The sequence below is a fragment of the Balaenoptera borealis genome (assembly GCF_965194805.1).
Source record: "Balaenoptera borealis genome assembly, chromosome: 8".
In the NCBI taxonomy this organism is placed as follows: Eukaryota; Metazoa; Chordata; class Mammalia; order Artiodactyla; family Balaenopteridae; genus Balaenoptera; species Balaenoptera borealis.
In genome coordinates, this window is record NC_138865.1 from 29,242,678 (window position 1) to 29,258,585 (window position 15,908).

The following is a 15,908-nucleotide window of genomic DNA, read 5'->3' on the forward strand; positions in this document are numbered from 1 at the left end:
GCTTGAACCTTGGCTATGACCCATTGTCACCTCTGGACAAATAGTTTCTGCTCTATTTTCTGTCTTCTGTCCTTCTGGGCCACTTCTATCTACCATCATTACCCAAAGAACTGACTTGACAGATTCTATATGCCAGTGTGTAAGACTTGCAGTGTTTGAAGAAGTATCCCAACTTCATGATGATGATTTGGGATCATTACCAAAGCACTCGGGATCATACATATTATTTTAAGGTAGTTTTATAGGACAACGCACATTGGTATTTTCCTCCTATTAACAGACTAGGAAACTGTGGGTTGATCTGCAGCTATTTTGATTAAGAAAGCAGGATATGAACTCTGCTTCTTTGCTGGGGTACTTGGCACTGCTCCTTCTCTTGCTGGGACATATTTTGCGCCTTTACAGCCTGGCATCTAGGCGTCCTGATCAGACTAATGTTTGGCTTTATTGGATACGTTGACCAGTCTGATTGATATTCTGGCACATACAGGGTACTTGGTCATGGTTGCTCACCTCTGAACCTCAGCTTCATCACCTGCAAAGTGCAACTAATAGCACATCCGCTTTGTGGGGTTTTTATGGATTTGGCAAGCGTCATAGTGCCTGGCACGTGCTAGAGACTCAGGTGATGCAGTAATTACCCAAATTTCCATTTTCAGTGGATCCTTCCCACCTGGAGAAGGTGACTCACGGCCTTGGGGGAGGAAGAGCAGGACAAACAGCAAGGGCAGCATGGGCCAAGGTAAGGAGGTGAGAACTGACATGCAGGGGGGCCTCATGATGGTATCACCTGAGGGCCCAGAGTGAGCCAGGATGTGGGGAGAGACTGGCCGGTCAGTAAGACCAGGCCAAGAAGGGCCGTGTGAGGGGGCTTAGCTTTTACCTTGTGGTAGAGGCCATCCAAAGGAGAAAGTGGAAGATGGGTAGGTATAGACTTCTCCCTTAGGAACTGTCCTCGGGGTCTGTTTATCTCTTGGCAGGGTCCGTTCAATGAGTTGGCCCCTCCAGCACATTCTAGAGAGGACTGGCCATGTCTGACCCTCTGGAGATACAGCCCTGACCTCCTGGCCACCTCACTGAGGAGAGGGCTCATGGGGGAATGGGAATCAGCCTCACTCTGCATCTGTCCACCAGTCCTGCACCCTGGACTCCAGGACCACTCACTTGCAAGAGACACATCCAGCTGCCAGAGGAAGTGACATTTCCTGACTCATCTGGCTAAGAATGAGCAGAGTATTGCTGACCATTCCAGGGGAGTAGCTGCCACAGAAGATCAGGATGGGTACAAGCCATAGAAGGTCAGAAGGAACAAAGGTCAGTCCAAGTGGGAGTTCACATGGGCACCTCACAGTCACCAACATGCCCTCGAGTTTCCCTTCCAGCCCAACACACACTCCACCTGCCCACAGTCACCTGTGCCACCATCACACAGCCCCACAGAGCTCCAAACATCCTCAAACACACAAACTCCCTACCTATAAGCAGATGCCTGTGTGCCCAGAACCCTCCTGCTCCAGTATACATGCACTACAAACCCCAATAAAATCACAGCCACAGTCTTGAATACAAAAACACACCCCCAACGGCCCCTGATAATCAAACACCTAAATCCTCATATCCCACAAAAATCCACCCAACCCCATATAACCCCCCAATGCAAACACACAAACCCTTCAACAATAGCCAAATACATCCAAACCAAACTCACATACTTCTTAATATAAGACACAATCCCCAAAATCCAAATATAACACATACAGTCCCCCCACAGCTGTGAACATCCACGTATGTACAATGCCTCAGAAGCTGAGACAAACACAAAATACCATCAGAGAGACACAATGTTTCCAACCTTCTCCTAAATACTCCCCCCACAACACATGATGAACTCACACCCCCAATACAAACATACACCCATCTCCCTCTTGAGATACTATAAACAGCCTCTGTCACATCCCCTGATTATACACACACAGCTAGCAACCCCAATTTACACTGACAAACCCAGTCTCTGCAAATTCCTCCACACCAAAAATACACTCCCTAAACTCTTACCCTACAGGATGAGCATATGTATAACCCCTATACTCTGAATACACACAGATCCAACACACAAAACATTAAAATGCATACCCCTACCTCTTCTCAAATGCCTGCACACTGAGCCTCAAAACACCCAGAACCAGCCCCACCACCCAGCCGCACTGTGCTACACTAACCGTACACTCATAAAGGCACTCAGGCCCCTCATCTCTCCCCAGATCACACATACACAGTCTCTACACAGCTTTACTATTACCCCAAACCGTCCTATACCCCAAACATACATCCATGAGCTCCCCACACAGCCCTAACCCATGACAGAGGCAGCTCTACCAGGGGCATCATGGCACCCCGAGAGGGCAAATGCCGCTGAGGTAAGTGCCTCCTATGTTGCTGCAATTCTTGCTGCTGTTGCAAATCATCCCTTGACCCCACCGAGGCTGACTGGGACACCCTAAACGGGAAGTGGCAGCATATGAGTCAGGGAAGAGGAAAACTCCCTTCCAGGTATTCCCTGTCACCATCCACTGCACCAAAACATCGGAAGACCAGCATGAACAAGAAACAGAGACATGTAACTATACCATGATACAAATGCGAATTTTTCTAGAAAACATTTCTCCAAGGGAAGGGGGAGAACTGTGCTCCCCCTAATTATAAAGCCATGCTGTTACAATTCAAAGAAACGTCAGATACAGTACAACAGGCATTGGACTGCATCCATGTTGTAGCTAGATATGAGAAAGATAATTTTTCTGAAGCCCCAAATCTCGCTTGCCAGTAAAGGCACATGGGCCCCGCTGCCCCATCAGCCAGGAACCCAACAGAGGACCCTTAAGGGATATAGGGACTTCTGGGACCCTTACTGGTCTCCACCAAGGGGTGGTGCTTCACCCAGCTCCATCCTTCATGGGATGACTAACAGACCTCCCTGTATTGGCAGCTCTGGAGATCGGGGTCCCTAATGACATAACCCTGGGACAGCCCAAGCACAAGGTAGAAATTTTTGCTCAGGTGTTACAGACTCTTCAGCAGACTGGAGTGATGGGCAGCTGTCACCTCTCCGAATCCTGTACCCTGACCTCTGCCAAGGCCTCTGCCTTAGGGACCTGGCAGATCCCTGGAGCGTGGCCCTCCTCTGGGACAACTGCCCATATACTTCTCTAATTATCCTTGGGACACACATAAACAACTTTTCTCATGGCTCTCATTGACAACTGGAGCTCAAATTACAGTGCTTCCTCGGAAACCCTCCAATTATAAGCAAGGGCCACACGTTAGATTACAACGCATAATAGTCAGGGGAGTGGAAAGCATTCAGCTTCCATTGACTGTCACTACTGAAACAATCTTTATTAAAAATCTTGTAGTGGTGGTAGCCCCTTTGGCCCTACCCTTTCCCGTTACAGCTACGGATGCCTTGATGTACCGCAACGCCATTTGGAACAAACCCAAATCCCTGGTCTTCCTGGTGGAAGCTGAATATTGGGAGCCCATACGACTGCCACCTAAGACAGCAAATATCCCCCAATAACATGTATGACAGGGGGCTGTGGGATTGCAGCCCCAAATTCAAAATTTAGGACAAGAAGAAGTCATTAAACACACCATTTCTCCTTTTCAATTCCCCCATTTGGCTGCTATTAAAGCCTGCTATTAATGAGTGGCGCCTTATAAGCAACTACGGAAATATCAATGCTGATCCCCACTATTAAGGCTCCCATTTCCAACACTGTCCAGTTAATTAAGGATATCCAAAGGGCTCCAGGGAATTACTTTGCTGTGACAATCTAGCTATTATGTTCTATTCAGTACCAGTTATTGAGGAGTCCCAGCTGCAGTCTACTTTTACTGCAGAAGGCACCCAGTATGTTTTAACCCGTCTGCCTACTGGCTATCTTAACAGCCCAGCTATTGCCCACAGTCTTTGCTGGCAAGACCTGGTGTCCCCTTGCACCGTCTGGCACTATACTGATGTTCTAATCCAGAGCCCCTCAGGAGATTGGTGCACGAGGCCCTAACATGGTTGGTGACCCATCTATAACATCCAGGTGGGCTACTGCCTCACAGAAAATTCAAGGACTGTCCACAACTGTTAAATTTCTGGGCATTAACTGATCCTTTAAAAGCCAGGAAGTTCCTCTTGCAGCTAAACCTCAGCTGTTAACTATTCCGCTCCCCAACACACTATAGCAAGCCCAACTCGTCTTACTTAGGTCTCTTCACACTTCGGAGGCAACAAATACCACACTTGTCCATCATTCGTAGACCTATTTATGCAGCCACGTACAAACCCTTCACATTTTACTGGTGAAGAGCTAAATAATAAGCTTTATAGCAGGCACAAAGGTCAATTAGTCAAGCCCTCCCACTGGTTCCCCCTGGCTGCTCTTTCTGGGCTGAGAATGGACTATGTGTCCTGGAGCCTTTGGACTAACACAGCTCCTCCTAGCTGCCTGTGGGCTTCTGGACCAGACGGCTGCTCTCTACAGCACTACACCCCCTCAGAACCGATTTGGGAACTGGTTTGTTGGTTTTGGTCTTGGTTTGGTGTGCACTGATGCCAGAGTTTGCTTGCGTCTTTTGCGTTTTGGTGTACACAATGGGAAATACTCCATCTACCCTGAAGGAGAGCCCTTTGGGGCCTATATTAGATAAATGGGTGAAACATAGCCCTGAGCCTATGACTAAGAAACACATGATATACTATCGTAAGAGGGTGCGGACCCAAAATACAGGATCAGAAGGGCGGTAGCCCCTGAATGGCTCACTCAACTTTTATAGGATCTCGCAGTTACAAGTGTTTTGCAAAACAGCAAGCTGCACCGGCAGTTGTTCCAACTGCCCACCCTCCCCCCATGCCGCCATCATATTCACCACCTCCTGTTTCCCCTACCCATGGGGATCAAATAGAAGTTTCTGTGTTAACCCCCAGAGCACAGGAGCCGGATTTAGTTATCACCATCTAAGACTCCACAGGCCACCCAATTTGGACCGGGAGCCACTTCCACAGCAGGGCAATTTCCCTTGTGCTGACAACCTATAAGAGGCCAGGCGACGCCCTTGGACTTGAGGCGCCCCATTCTAATTTCCCCACAGGAGCCCCAGGGAACTTTGACAGTGGGGAACGAGTTGATTGACTCTCCAATAGATACCACTCCCCAAACCCTCCCTGTTTATCTTAAGAGGCTTGTAAATATTAAACAAAGGGGAAACAAAGTCATCCTAGGAAAAACTTGCCTGTATCTTTGAGATGCAAATGTCCTTTCTGGTCTTCTCAGGAACCCTCATCTCTGCCATCTTTTTAAAATGCATCTTTTTAAAAGAGGGTAAAGTAATTTAGAAATTGACTTATCAAGGATAAATTAAAAACCTAAGTGTCTTTTCTGTAAAAATTCAGCCATCTAGACAGGTGAGTTTGATTTTTTCCATCTGTCAGAAACCTAATTTGAATCCAAACTCTTTTTGTAAACTGATGGGTTTCACATGGCTGTACCTGACTCCGTGCTGAAATTTGGAAATGACAACTATGACGTCTCTGTATGTTTGTGTCCTTGTATGTGTCTTTGTCTTTGGATAACATTGCTGAGGTGGATTTGTGGATGAGCTCTATTTAATTGGCTTATAGAAAAGTGAGCACTTACAAACCAAACTATTCTAAATACAAGAGAAATTGAGCTAAATGAGCTTCAGGTTCATGTGAACTGGGAAATATTCAGTATTAATTAAGACCTGGTATTAACGTTCGTTTGTTGATCTAATTAATATAGACATGCTGTTAGAGTCATCAACATTAAGTATAATACTTTTATTGTGCCTAGGTTTACTATAAGCTAAATAAAATCTTGTTATATCTATTGCAAATTTGTCAGCAAGGAAATAACCTGATGTGAAGAAACTTTTAAGGAAAGAAAATGCAAATGAAATAAGAGCTTTAGGTGAACTTTTAAAAATACTTATCCTTTAGGAAAGTCTATCTAAAATTAGTCTCTCCAGATATTTGACCACTTGAAAGTCAGAATTGTGCTAAAATAAGTGACAGAAGTTTTATGGAAAGTGGACCCTGAAAAAAAGAGTTCTGTACGTGGTCAGGATTGACTAAGTTTAAAATAAGTTTAATTGAGTCAATAAATTTTAAAAGTAAGCTGGTGCAAAACTTGAATTTCGCTTTTCTCTCTGTTAAGAAGACAAGGTTTCTTAAGATTTTGGACTGCCTTTGATACCAGATTTTAAGTTTTTCTACCTTTTAAGAGATCTGTTCTGTACTTGCCTTTGAAATCTTTTATTGTTACTTTGGCTAACTGAATAACTATTGTTTCACAGTGACATGTGATCCTATCTGACAGTTTTAAACCCTTTTCTTATTTTTCGGACAAAACTTCCCAAATCAAATTATAATGAAGTTCCTTTGAGCTCTAGCTAACTTTGGGGTGCTTCAAAGGGCCCCTGAAACACCCCAAAGAGAGATATTAACTAATTAGGTTGACTTGGTATGTTGAATTACACGGGAAGTGTTGTCAAATAAGCAATAAATCTTCTTAGGTTATATTGTATGCCAAATGATACAGGTATTCTACAGATTATATGGAGTTCCTAAAATTTGGTATGCCCTGGTAAAATGTTACCAGTCAGAATTCTCTTTATTATCGGAAAGTGCTGCATGTCACCGCAGCAACCACATTACTTTGTCAATTGCATCGTAATCCGATTTAAACGTGCCTTCTCTTTGTTTCTTTTCAAGTAGCCAAATGTATGTCTCAGCCCACTCATCTTTGTAAAAATAGACATAGAAGTCTTTCAAATGCTGTTTTAGCAGGAAGTTACTGATGCGTATGTGCCGTTTACAGTGATTCTGTATATACTCCCCAGCTTCAAAAACACTTAGAACTGCTGCTGTGGTTTCTGGAAGAGTCAGTTGTTGGTTCCTCAATTACACCTGTGCAGCTCGGGTCTGAGTTTTTAAAGAATAGTTAACTTTTAAAGAAGTTTCTTTATCAAAAGAGCAGTTTGAGTTATAGCCATGGTTTTTGCTGGGTTAACATTGGCTTCAGTTAAATCGTTTCAATTATAAAGTAAGTATAACTATGGTGAAGAAGCTTGTCTCATTTTAAAATGCTGAATCACATTTTATTTCTTGAATTAATGCGATAGAAACGTCAAAATTCCGGACCACTGGAATATGCCAACTTTTTTGTTTTGGGGTTGTGTGTATAGTTTTTGTTGTGCTGATTTATTTGCTTGTTTTTTAAAGAAACTGAAACTGCTATGTCTGCTAGTGGAAGAAAATGCTTTGTTTTGCTCTGAAGATTCTGAAATTATTCAGGCATATCGTGGTTCATAGATTACAAAGAATAATGCTAGTTAAATGCCAATGAACTATTTTTACTCTTTTTATACGAAATGTACAAATTTCGGGGGGGGGGCGTGGTGATGGTGGCAGCGGTGCCTCTTACTACCTTATGTAAAACACTTGAACATTTTCATCAATATTGCCATCATCTGTTTAATACTCCCAGTATATTTTCTCAACGTGTTTACCTAAAGTTGTATGGAATGACATAATAAGCAATAAAATCTGGATTACACCCCCCCCCAAAAAAAGTGCCTTCTTAAGTCTTTCGTCATTGTACACAGTTATGGTATCACTCTGATGCCTTTGCAAAAATACTTCCTCTTCAAGAAGATTTATAGAAGGGACCTTTGGATAAATACAAGTTTCTGGTTTTCAGACCATAAAGGTGAACCGGGTAAGATCTTGAAGAATTCTAATGGGAAACCTGATGGCTTCATAAAGCTGTTAACAAAAACGATTAGTTGCACATGACTGGGTAAACTGGTGACTATGGTTATAATTTTTATGGTTTCTATCTGAAAAATGACTGTTTTAAATCTGTGTTTTCCAGGTGTAAGCAAAACCCTCCCCTGAAACTAATTATGACTTACAGTAATTTGTTAAATTTTACCCTTGTAAGCAGAATTGAAACATTTATCTTTTTCTCTCTACCTGGTTGATCCTGCCAGTAGCGTATGCTTGTCTCAAAGATGAAGCCGTGCATGTCTAAGTATGCACTGCTGGTACACTGAAACAGCGGATGGCTCACTAACTCAGTTATGGTACCTCTGGTCGCTCGCTATTGCAACTGGATTACAAGTAGTTATACTGATCATTGTTCTTTGTTTCCAGATTGTTTGCTCTTTGTGTCTCCCTGCTGCACTGTGTCTTTGTTAACGTTACTAGCTGCATTACTTATATCCTGTCTATTTTATAAGATTGGTGTCTCGTACAGTACCCAGTATGTAACCAGGCCTCCAACAATACGTCTATGGCTAAACATCTTGAGGAAATAGATCACATTTATAACATAAAATAATTGTAATAGTGTGATTCTAGGTATGGGAGGAAGCAACAAGGGAAAATGTCTCCTGGATCATAATTAGATAGAGGATCCAGAGGATCTTTAATGATCAATAGGGCCTAATCCAAAAACTAGCACCTGGAGTGGCATATCAAGCATTCTCCCCTGACCTGGGATGAGCCTCCCAGCACCGCGGGACAAAATTTGATCCTGAAATGTCTCCCAAATATTGGTCAAAATCCTGACCAAGACGAGAGGATCTGAGAAATGGAATATTGCCTGACACATCAGTCATTAGCGATTGCAGCCCTCCAACGTGAGCCGGTGAGCCCTGACGAAACTCAGGATATGAGAATATAGGATACAGGCCCCGGGTAGCTGAGGTACATATCAAATGAATGATTTCAGTGAGCCCAGACTCTTGCATCTTCCCATACATAGAAAACTGCTAAATTCCTTAACTTGAGACGCTGCTTCCCAGGCTTGAAGCTCTCAAAATTCCCGTCAAATAGATCGTAACTCTCAACTTTTAGGCTGAGAATATTTTTTTAAGGCTACAGGTGTAAAGGAGACACTTTCCAGAGAGGAACAACAACAAAAAAAACAACGTTTGGAACACTGGCACCGATGGTGGACACTCCCGGAAAGTTCCATCTGACGAAGCAATTAGAAGGGCCGTCACCCCTTTTTCCACAAGACTGTGGAATGGACATTGACAGTAGGGAATTGGAACAGGGAGGAGCCAAATCTGACTACACGTTGGATCTGTTTCTTTGACTTTAACTTTTGCCTTCTGCTGCTTTTGTTCACTAAAAGGATACTGTCTGTACATAATGGCCTGCCTCGGGGAACCCTGTTCCCCTGCCTGAATGTTAAACCAAAGTGCCTTTGTTCAGGGAAACAAACGGACTCTGCCCACCTGTGGATGGCTGCAATTAAGAAGAAATTAACACATCCCCTCCCTGAGGCTGGCCATTCCAGGGGATATTCGCAAAACTTATGGCCCTTTTACTTTACCTCCTCATCTCCTCCCCATCTCTGTGCTATAAAACAAACTGGCATCCAAACCCCGATAAGATGGTTATTTTGAGACTTTAGTCCGCCATCTTCTCGGCCTGCTGGCTTTCCGAATAAAGTCATATTCCTTGCCTCAACACCTCATCTCCGACTTATTGGCCTGTCGTGCGGCAAGCACAGCAAGCTTGGACTTGGTAACATCTTTACTCAGGACACGGTGTCACAAAATGGGACATTGTTTTCTGTTTGTTTGTTTTGTTTTTGTGTTTTGTGTTTGTTTTTGTTTTCGGCTGCACCACGTGGCTTGTGGGATCTTAGTTCCTCGACCAGAGATCGAACCCACGCTCCCTGCAGTGGAAGCTTGGAGTCCTAAGCAATGGCCTACCAGGGAATTCCCATGGGACACTTGTTACCTTGCAGTCATGGTCCTCACCTTTGTGAGACAGAGGTAGTAGTGTAGCAGGATTGAGAACGTTGTAAAGTTTAAGATAAAGATTAGGTGGTGAAAGCAGGATTTCACAGGAAGTGAATCTAGTGACACTTGCAGTGAAACGTTGTCAATTCAGAGTTAAGAAGACTGTGGACAATGTGTGGAGTTTGCAAATAAACTTCATTTTCTAGAGTCAAATCTGCCAAGGCTTCCACTAAATTTGCAGTTGTGGCTATAACCTTAAGACAACTGAGATAGGCATAAGCAACTGACTCAAGTTGCATGCTATAATAGGCAAAAGGCCTATGTTTACTACCATGCTCACATAGTTCCGCGGCGCCTGATTATGCCATTCATGCACAAATCAAGTAAAAGGTTCTGCATAACCTAAAGTTAATCTATTAGGTAGAGATCTCTTTGCTAACTTAAAAGGGCTAATATATTTTGCCTCCAGTGGAGATCTCACCTTAAAGTTTCCGGATCAACCTGAACCTGATCATTTGGGTAACCCTAAGGCAGGCAGCTCTTGCACTGCTTGTTTTAGCCTTATAAAAGCCTGCTTATGTTTATCTTCCCAAGCAAAGGATTCAGGGACTAAATCTTTAATAAGTTCATAGAGTGGAAGAGGTAACAGAGAAAAATTTGGAACCCAGAGCTTGCAATAACCAGCTAAACCTAGAAATCCACAATGCTAGCACTTAGTTGTGAGTCTAGGAAGTTCCTGTATCAGCCTAATTCTCTCTGGAGATAGCTGAATTCCTTCAGTGCTTAGATTATGTCCTAGGTAATGAACAGTATCTAGAGATAATTGTAATTTTTCCTTTGTGTTCTTTCTCAGCTAACTGTTGCAGGAAATAAATGGAATCTTTTATGAATGCCTTATGGAATCTTTACAGTAGCTGAGTACAGCAGGAGGTTATCTCCATATGGTAAAAAGGTTGATTTCTCAGGGAACTAGAGGGTACTTAAATCTTGGTGAAGTACTTGGGAGAAAAAAGAAGGGGTCCCAGTGAACCCTTGAGGCATAAAAGTGCAGGTATATTGTTGATTGTTCCAAGTAAAGGCATATAGATATTGGCTGTTGGGTCTCCGGGATGCTGAAGAAAGGTGAACAAAGGTCTCCAACAGTAAACCATTCCAAGTCAGTTGAAACTTGTGACAGAAGGGTGGCTAGGTTTGGAACAACAGGAAAACAGGGAATAACTATTTTTATTAACAGCTCCCAAGTCCTGGACAAATCGCCATCCTGCCAGGTTTCCAACCAGGCAAGATTGGCATGCTGCAGGGACGAGTACAGGAATGACTATCTCCCGGGAAATTAAGTCTTCTACAATAGGTGTGAGACCTTGTATGACCGCAGGCTTTAATAGTTGTTGAGGAAACCTAGGGAGAGGTTTAGCTACACCTATCTGAATCTTTATAGGTTTGCATTTTTTTATTCTTCTGATGTTAACACTGTCAGAAGTAGCCCCCAAATTTGCAGACATCTCCACCAAATTAGAGAACTTGTGCTGAACTTCCTCTTTTATGTCCAGGACAGATTGTAAGGAACATAAATAATCAGGTTCAGGTTGATCAGGAAACTTTAAGGTGAGATCTCCACTGGAGGCAAAATGTACTGGCCCTTTTAAGTTAGAAAAGAGATTTCTACCGAATAGATTAACTGGGGCTATATTGCATAGCAAAAAGGAATCTTGGTTGAGATAAAAATTCTCTCTGAACTTTATTAGGTACTCCCACTATGGAAACATCCTCTTGACTCAGAGGGACCAGTTGTTCTTTGAGGGTGGGATTTAGAGTAGAAAGCACAGCTCTGGTTCGGGCTACGGATAGGGTGTTAAAGGGTTAGGTAATTATGTTTACAGTTAGGGTTAGGGTTTAATGTAGATTTCAAAGTAAAATATGAGAGTGGGGTTTAAAGTAGAAAGCATAGCTCCAGTATCAACTAAAATTTGGCAGTTTTTCATCAATTTTCATTCTATTTTCCTCTGGGCTGTTTAAGGTAATTGCTGGTAATAGTTTACCAGAGAACCTCTGGAGTTCTGCCAACTAGGGGAGAGGGTCATGGGGGGGCCCTCCCTTTGAGACAGATATGAGAGCATTTGTGAAGAGTTTGCATAGCACTTTTGAGGACACCTTTTTGTCCAGTGTCCTCACTGATTACAAATGAAACATTAACTTTGGGTCATCGAATTGATCATGGACCCCTAGGAGGTTGTAATGGGGGAGGCCTAGGTGTTATTTTGTGTCTCTTGCCTTAGAGCTGTTGTAACTGTAAGGCTATGAGCTTGGTGGATTTCTGTTTGTGATCTTGCTCCAAGGTCCTTTCAAAATGCTCAGCTACAGTCAGGAGTTCAGTCAGGCCTACAGACTCCCAGCCTATTTTCTGCCCTTTTATCAATCCACTAATCTCAGAAGATAATCCATTTACAAAGAGGGCAGTTAAAGTAGGCTGAGTGGCCTTTTTATTGCTTGCAACCCCAAATGCTGTAAAAAGAGAGCCTACAAACTGGCTCTAAAGTCTTCCACAGATTCACCCCTCTTTTGTTTGTATGAGTGAATAACAGGCCAATCATTATTAGGCCAATTAATAATAGACCAAGTGTGAGCAGGGAAGATTTTAGGAATAGCTTATAAAAGGTTAGTTGTTATTCTGCAAGCCTTTTTAGGTTGAGGATCTTGAATATCATCCTAGGGATTATGTCATTTTGCTTCCCGCGTCCATTCTGGGGCTTCCCCCAGTCCTACCAACATGTGTACAAGTGGATAAAGATCTAGCAGTTTGGGGACATAGGCCGTGACAGTGACTCTAAATTCTTCAAAAAATGTTGGGGGTTCCTCCCTAGGTTTAGAGAATTCTTTGACTATAGCTCTCAGTTCAGTCTTTGACCAAGGGGTAAAGGACACCTGAGGGGGCTCACCTGCAACCTCAGCTAGTTTTACTTTAAATGGCAATTGTTAAATATTCTCTTGGGAATAGAAAAGTATCTCAGACAGAAAATGAGTAAAACAAGAGTACTCAGGTGAAAAAGGAAAGGGGGGGACAGTAGGAGTTAAATCTGCAGTCACATCCGTCCTATGGTCTTTTGTTTCAGGTACCTTTTGTCTCTTTAATTTTTCATTAGCTTTTTGTTTTAAGTCTCTAAACGAAGCTATTTTGGAATCTTGAAACCTTCTGTAAACTTTTACATACCAATTAAAGAAGGCATGTCATTCTCCCTGTCCAATTTGGGAACCCTTGCTCTCTAGTGTTTTCCTTAAATGAACAATCTTGTCTAACTGGAACATTCCCCACAATGACCATTGTAATTCTAGATCAATATTAGTATAATTTTGCCATCTTTCTAAATATCTACAGCCTCCAGGACTATAGTTCTCAAATATAAAATAAGCAGGTGTGCCAGAAGCTGGCATTCTCAACTCTTTGGTGATAAAGGATCTCATTTCCTTAGCTAGCCTTTGTCAACCCAAAAGAACACACAAAAGAACTGCGCCTTAATATATCAGCAGTAACAAAGAGATGTTACTATGTCCTGGCCAAAAGAAGGCCTGGTATGCACCACCACCAATTCCCAGGGATCCCTGGACTGAGGAAAAAGATCCAACCAGCAAATCCCAAGGAATGGGGACTGCAAACTGATGCCTAACAAAATGGAGAACTATAGCCGCCACCAACAGTTCCAAGCATGGAAACTGAGGGCTGATGCCAAACAGATGGGGAAGTGCAGACTACACTGCCAGCAGTGCCCAATGTGGAATCCAGGGAACAAAATTAGGGGCTAGGCTTTACCACTCAAAAATATACTGGCAATAACCAAGAGATGTTACTGTGTCCTGGGAATTTCCCTCTGAAAGGCTAGGGGTTTGGCCTCAGGGAGAATCCTCTACCAGCCAAACTGACCTGCCCTGTAAAGGAAAGCCAATTAGATTGCGAGCACAAACTCAATCAAAGAGAATGGAGCTCAAACCAAGAGGAGCTTACCAACAACCTTCAGGAATGGCAAGAAAGACAGTGAACTCAAAGGAGTTGTGGGCACCACACCTGTTTCTCCTTGTCCCAAATGTTATCAGAAATTTGCTTCAGATCCCATCACTGCCACCAATATATTTATCTTTTTCTTTTTAAAAAGATAAGCATTTAATCATAAAATCATCCTGTTAGCAAGAGGAATCATAAGAGTGGATCTTAGAAAAGTGCACATACATATTTTTATACAGAACATTTCCGGAGGGATACATATTAAACTGTTAGTGGCCACCTCTGAATGCCACCGATGTATTAAAAAACAAAATTTAACTGAGTAAATTTGAATATTTACTTTGAATTTTGAATAAATTTGCTTTATTAAACGATTCATGAATCAGGCAGCATCTCATCTGATAGAAAGGGAGATACTCCAACGGGTTACACAACATGGAAGGCTTTTTGTTTTTTGGCCACGCCACATGGCATGTGGAAATCTTAGTTCCCTGACCAGGGATCGAACCCATGCCCCGTGCATTGGAGGAGCAGAGTCTTAGCCCCTGGACCACCAGGGAAGTCCCAGAAGGCTTTTAAAGTAAAGAGGGTGGGACAAGGAAAGAAAGTCATCATCAAGGGAAAAAATGAAAGTTCACTGGAGGAAAGTGAAACTTCAGGTGACAATGGCTTCTCATTGGCCGAACTGTGGAATTTTCTATTAGCTATTTCTATTTTCTATTTCTTGTTGCTGGCCAGGAAGGAAGTCTTCCCTCCTCCAGCTGGGGTAGTAAAGTGGTTGCACTTCCTGTTTGGGGTCAGTAAATGACCTCTTCCTGTTGGGGTAATTGATGATGAGTGACACGGCATGAGAGCTCCCTCTACGGGCCTTCCAGACTCCAATTCTAGTTGAGGTTTCCTTTTGTTAACATTCACAGCATGTTTTATTGGCAGGAGGATTCACAATGAGGGAGAAAAGGCCACAAGACTCACCATAAAGAAGGCTCAGAAATTCCTGGGTGGGTCCAAGGGAGGCACAAGGTGGCTGTGGGGTCAGCTGGTGGCCACAATGATCACATGGTTCCATCTGATGGGTTTGCAGCTCGATGTGGAATAGTGAATAAAAGGGTCAGTTCATCCTATCAGAGAAACATGAAACTGAGATAAGCTTCCCACTGCTGGAAGCATCATGAGCCTTCAGAAAAGAACAGAGAACATGTCTAAAGGGTTTGGGAACATCAGAGCCATATCTCCTCAGAGTGGGACTCCCCAGGCTCTCCAGGTCTCAGTCCCCAACTCTCCCTCAGGGACAAAGCCTCCCCACCTCTGTCCTTGTCAGCTCACTGCTCCCTAGAGGTCCTGCCTATCCCTGAGGACTTAGATTTCCACGGAGACAGGTTGGTTGAGACCTAGTGATACAGTTGACTAGCCTGATACGCAACAGTTCCCACCACCCTGGGGCAGTTGGGCTGAGGGACACGTGGTTCTGGACCCCATGTGGAGGGTGTCCTTGCACGTCAGCTGTGCCCCAGAAGAGCCAGTAACGCCTGTAGCTGTCCAACTGATTCTCAGGGTATTTTCCTGGGAGAGCCCTTGGTCATCTGACCTCGTATCCAGGAAGCCCCGTGACTTTCTGACTGCTGCCTGTCACGCCAACAACACACCTGTGAAGGTTCTGCTCTGCATGGCCATCTGTCCACCAGGCCCCCCCTTCTAGGGACCCAGATGCTAGGACCACCCAAATGCTGAAGGAGTGTCCACCTGCCTAAGGTACAGACACCCCTGTATCCATCTGCATGATTTCTACTGGGAATCAACAACATTTATGGGGATTCTTTGGCCCTAAAGAACAGACCAACCTGATAGGAGCAATGCAATGATTCACAATTACCAGGGTCAATACACATATACAGGGGCCCATAGCCCCAGATGCCCCACTCACAATTCACATGGGTGTCCCATACGTACCCACCGATGCCCAAATATTCTTGCTTCATACATACATACATCCAAACACGCACAACAGTGGTGTGCTGGTAAGTGCTAAAAAACTCTCTGAGAAAGGTGGGAAAGACTTCACTTATGCTATCTACATGGTATAAAT

At 43.5% G+C, this 15,908-nt stretch overlaps 1 protein-coding gene across 3 annotated transcripts in view; it reads right to left on the reverse strand.

The window, feature by feature from the left end:
• The window catches only part of LOC309633573 (contactin-associated protein-like 3), a 164,127-nt gene extending 148,956 nt beyond the window's left edge, over positions 1-15,171 (reverse strand). Inside the window, exon 1 of one of the 3 annotated variants that reach the window (XM_082402514.1) lies at positions 14,798-15,171. The gene's annotated coding sequence lies outside the window, so the exon portion shown is untranslated. The remainder of the gene's footprint in view (positions 1-14,797) is intronic. The other 2 variants (XM_082402515.1, XM_082402516.1) reach the window with 2 other exon arrangements.
• Between the last annotated feature and the right edge of the window lie 737 nt (positions 15,172-15,908).